We start from the raw sequence: 6000 nt of genomic DNA, 5'->3' as shown, positions 1-6000 counted from the left end.
AGATGAAGCTTCATGTAATATATTTATTCCGATGTTCTCATGTTGTCGTGTTTACTCATAACACCAATGTGATACCTGATACTGTTTCCCAGCCAAACTCCATGGAGTAACATGCACCATCAGTGTTGCCTGTATATAGATGAAGCTTCATGTAATATATTTATTCCCCGATGTTCTCATGTTGTCGTGTTTACTCATAACACCAATATGATACCTGACACTGTTTCCCAGCCAAACTCCATGGAGTAAACATGCACCATCAGTGTTGCCTGTATATAGATGAAGCTTCATGTAATATATTTATTCCCGATGTTCTCATGTTGTCGTGTTTACTCATAACACCAATGTGATACCTGATACTGTTTCCCAGCCAAACCCCATGGAGTAAACATGCACCATCAGTGTTGCCTGTATATAGATGAAGCTTCATGTAATATATTTATTCCCGATGTTCTCATGTTGTCGTGTTTACTCATAACACCAATGTGATACCTGACACTGTTTCCCAGCCAAACTCCATGGAGAAACATGCACCATCAGTGTTGCCTGTATGTAGATGAAGCTTCATGTAATATATTTATTCCCTATGTTCTCATGTTGTCGTGTTTACTCATAACACCAATGTGATACCTGATACTGTTTCCCAGCCAAACTCCATGGAGTAAACATGCACCATCAGTGTTGCCTGTATATAGATGAAGCTTCATGTAATATATTTATTCCCGATGTTCTCATGTTGTCGTGTTTACTCATAACACCAATGTGATACCTGACACTGTTTCCCAGCCAAACTCCATGGAGTAACATGCACCATCAGTGTTGCCTGTATATAGATGAAGCTTCATGTAATATATTTATTCCCTATGTTCTCATGTTGTCGTGTTTACTCATAACACCAATGTGATACCTGATACTGTTTCCTAGCCAAACTCCATGGAGTAACATGCACCATCAGTGTTGCCTGTATGTAGATGAAGCTTCATGTAATATATTTATTCCCGATATGTTCTCATGTTGTCGTGTTTACTCATAACACCAATGTGATACCTGATACTGTTTCCCAGCCAAACTCCATGGAGTAACATGCACCATCAGTGTTGCCTGTATATAGATGAAGCTTCATGTAATATATTTAGTCCCTATGTTCTCATGTTGTCGTGTTTACTCATAACACCAATGTGATACCTGATACTGTTTCCCAGCCAAACTCCATGGAGTAACATGCACCATCAGTGTTGCCTGTATGTAGATGAAGCTTCATGTAATATATTTATTCCCTATGTTCTCATGTTGTCGTGTTTACTCATAACACCAATGTGATACCTGATACTGTTTCCTAGCCAAACTCCATGGAGTAACATGCACCATCAGTGTTGCCTGTATGTAGATGAAGCTTCATGTAATATATTTATTCCCTATGTTCTCATGTTGTCGTGTTTACTCATAACACCAATGTGATACCTGATACTGTTTCCTAGCCAAACTCCATGGAGTAACATGCACCATCAGTGTTGCCTGTATGTAGATGAAGCTTCATGTAATATATTTAGTCCCAATGTTCTCATGTTGTCGTGTTTACTCATAACACCAATGTGATACACTGTTTCCCAGCCAAACTCCATAGAGTAACATGCACCATCAGTGTTGGCTGTATATAGATGAAGCCTCATGTAATATATTTAGTCCCGATGTTCTCGTGTTGTCGTGTTTACTCATAACACCAATGTGACACTGTTTCCTAGCCAAACTCCATGGAGTAACATGCACCATCAGTGTTGGCTGTATATAGATGAAGCTTCACGCAAAATTTCAAGTTTAAAGGTTTGTTAGTTCTCTAGATAGCGTGCGGACAGACAGAAATATAATTTTCAAGCCTCCCAAGTGATAGACTTCGTTAACGCGCAGCCAAATAATGGAGACAAAATTAAAAGATTTAAGTATATTATTCAAAAGGAGTTGATTGATTCCTTAAACTATTGCTCTCAATTATATGTTGTCTTGTTCAATCTATCTAAACATTTACAAGTAGTAAAAATCCATGCCCCTTGAACAGATTGTACAACTACCCAGAAATTCACTAATGTTTAAATTTGAGTTCTTGAAAAACAGTCTGTTATATTATTGGTTTTGAAATTTCACACTGGGACTAAAACGATTAGTTTATTCAACTACTGATATTATTGGTTTTATTAGTAGATAATTTGTTACAGCGGTATCACTAAAAGATAGAAAGTATATATATTAACTTAACTGATATACTAATCTTAATCTAATTCTAAATCTTTGTCAAACTAATGTGTATACCACTACGACGTTTAACTTTTATTTCTGTGTCGATTACTATAATAAAAGATAAATATTCTAACACAAATTAAATACTAATTTTTGACCATAAATTCACTTGAAAATTTACAAACAAATCTGTGATGAATTTTTATCCATGCTGGTGTGTTAATGTTTCTCGTACTAGTGACTGCATTATCTGCAGTGACAACGCCTGTGGTGTGATAATGTTTCTCGTACTCGTGACTGTATTATCTGCAGTGACAACGCCTGTGGTGTGATAATGTTTCTCGTACTCGTGACTGCATTATCTGCAGTGACAACGCCTGCGCTTCGACTAGACTCAGAGCAGCTTTTAAGTATGTTTCAACCCTTTTCTTTCCCTACTTTCTGTTCTTTATTTTTGAATGTACTAAAACCTCCTCCACCTGACGAAGAGGACAGATTCCAATCCTCGAAACGTTGTGCTATAACTTTGGTAACATACAACGATGGCAAATATCTGAGATCCTGCTACCCTACTGGCGATCGCTGGAGAATTACGATGCGTAGGTATAAAGGAATCAGGTAAGGTTTGTTGACCCTGAACAGTGGACTACAAAGATTTATCGGAATACTATGGAAAACAGAAATAGATACGTATCGCCATGTAAATACTCGAAGTTTGGGCAGTGTTTGTGGAAGGCAATAAAACTAAACTCACCTGCGCTGAATCTCTATTCTTCTCTTTCTTAGACGATACTTTACATGGATTGTATTACTATTTACAAAACTACCTTTTACAACTACATATCTGTATCGTTGTCTAACAACTCGCAGTACGACAGATTACCATGAGATCGGTTCTGCTATCTGCTGTGGTCAAGAATTAAAAATGTATTTTCCGTCATAGATACTATAACATCAAGATTTGAAAGTGTTGTGGCATTTTATGATTTTTAAGTTAACAAAAATTAATTAATACACCTTCAAATTATGCTCAACAGCACCAACTTTACGTTTGTCATTGAATCGCACGAAGCGAGCTCACACCCCAACATTATGCCATTAAATGTGTTATAAGGTTGGTGGGATTTACAGTTTCAAAACCTGCAACAAATCAGACTTAAATGTACTGACATGTACTGCTGAAAGCTCGTTCTCAACAAAGAAACAGGTCAAAAACGTTTTAAGGGACAAAATGGAGCCTTACTTTCTGTCTACTAAGGGAAAATATCAGTTGTCTGGATCCCCCTCCCCCAAATATTTTCCTGGCTACGTTCTTCCCAGGCGAAGTTAGGGCTAAGAAGATAGTGAGTGATCTATGGGGTCTATCGTCTGTTATTATTTTTTATTCGACTGTGATTGTTGAAGAATGAAATAATCTCGTCTCATATTCACAGTTTCTCTCCGGGCGAGAATTTTTAAGAACTTCTAATAAATCTTGTTTAACATCAAGCAGCGTATTGAAATATATTTGAACAATAGGCTTGTTAGATCTACACGACCTATACTTGTTCTCAATAACAGTTCTGGGTTCCTTTTGCGAAAGTCGAGTAGACATTGCTTGGCAACTGGCATCCAAAGACGCATGATATATCTTCTTGTTGTCTTTGGCAAATTGGTATGCCAACTTTTACGTGTTCTTTTGAAACGCCATTGTGCATTGAACTTGCAGTCAATAAATTGCTTCGAAGAGACAGCCCTCCTTCTCTGGAAAAAATCTGTCGAACTGAGCAATTAGTTTTATACGAGAACTCTGTGTTTCCACTCTCTAAGTGTGCACCTAAGTGGCGTTGAAGAGTTGTGCGAGACACATTGAACTACTTCGCAGCTGTTCTGACGGACAGGCCTGTTCCGACAACTCTGTGTTTCCACTCTCTAAGTGTGCACCTAAGTGGCGCTGAAGAGTTGTGCGAGACACATTGAACTACTTCGCAGCTGTTCTGACGGACAGGCCTGTTCCGACAACTCTGTGTTTCCACTCTCTAAGTGTGCACCTAAGTGGCGTTGAAGAGTTGTGCGAAACACATTGAACTACTTCGCAGCTGTTCTGACGGACAGGCCTGTTCCGACAACTCTGTGTTTCCACTCTCTAAGTGTGCACCTAAGTGGCGCTGAAGAGTTGTGCGAGACATACTGAATTACTTCGCAGCTGTTCTGACGGACAGGCCTGTTCCAACAACTCTGTGTTTCCACTCTCTTAAGTGTGCACCTAAGTGGCGCTGAAGAGTTGTGCGAGACATATTGAATTACTTCGCAGCTGTTCTGACGGACAGGCCTGTTCCGAAAACTCTGTTTTTCCACTCTCTAAGTGTGCACCTAAGTGGCGCTGAAGAGTTGTGCGAGACATATTGAATTACTTCGCAGCTGTTCTGACGGACAGGCCTGTTCCGACAACTCTGTGTTTCCACTCTCTAAGTGTGGACCTAAGTGGCGCTGAAGAGTTGTGCGAAACACATTGAACTAGCCTACTTCGCAGCTGTTTAGACGGCCAGGCCTCTTCCCTGAATAAGTTTTACAGCCTCCTGTAAACTTTCCACAGAGACTTTTGGTCGCTTATTCTCCTCTTTACTCCTCGTCATCTAGACATAAAAGAAAACCCTTTGTAAGAATAAAGTAATTATTGTACCTTGGGCCGGCCTATGGTACAAGGCGTGGAAATGGCCCATGGTACATGCAAGTCAGAAAGATATTTTAGGTTATGTTTAGTAAGACATCATTGTGCCGTGGGTCTTCATGATAACATGATTAAATACCTAGGGAAATAATATTTAGATATAATGTGTTAACTTATTTACAATATACAAGTACATATCTTTACTGCAATAAAATCTAGATAGTGAGGTTTAAATATTTACTTTAACATAAACCAAACAAACTTCAATTTCAATTTTTTCAAAACCTTATTTATTTCCAAATAAAGAAATTACAGTTCCATAATAGAGTAATATATACTATAGTAATTTTCAAGTATGATTAAAACATTAACATTACTTAAAATATAGGAAAAAAGTACCCACATAGGCAAGCCTGTGCGTGGGCACGAGTCGTTGAAAAGATAGGTCGACCCACATTGCCGATAAGTTTTAATCATATATAACTCAAATATGTAGCGCACTTAACACACTCACGTACATACATAAATAAATAAACCTAGCTCCCATTACAATAGAGCTAAAAAAAAAGTAAGTAAGGTAACGGGGCATAGGCTAGTAACAGACATGAGCTTGAAGTAAAAGAAAAAGAAAATCCTATCTGTAATTGGATGCAATAACGTTCTCCGTTTCATCTCCTATTCACAAACAAAATGCGCCAAATTTACAGAAGTCAGCTGTAAAATCGGTTTCGGCAGAGCAACCAACCCCATTGGCACAAAATACAAAATTCCCTCAAAGAAAACTGTTTTTTTTTATTGGCCCAAGGTACAAAGATCTCCTCTATCTGCTCATATTTTGTTTTAATATGTAAGTAAATTTAAAATATATTGTTTTTTTTAATTGAAATCTAACCAGAGTCCTAAACTTTTACTTATAAATAAGTACAAGTATTTACTCTAAAATAGTCAACGTGAGTATTATTATTTCCATTATTAGTCTACGTGAGTATTAGTATATATTATTATTATCTATTATTCCAACAACTCATGAAATATCACATTACAAACCACAATGAACATTTAGTCATTTATTTTTATCATATGAATGTTGGTGTAAAGAAGCACACCTTAAAATATAG

Source organism: Homalodisca vitripennis, chromosome 8, assembly GCF_021130785.1.
Source record: "Homalodisca vitripennis isolate AUS2020 chromosome 8, UT_GWSS_2.1, whole genome shotgun sequence".
Taxonomy (NCBI): Eukaryota; Metazoa; Arthropoda; class Insecta; order Hemiptera; family Cicadellidae; genus Homalodisca; species Homalodisca vitripennis.
The sequence above is the reverse complement of the archived record's forward strand: the minus strand, read 5'-3'. Positions refer to the sequence as shown.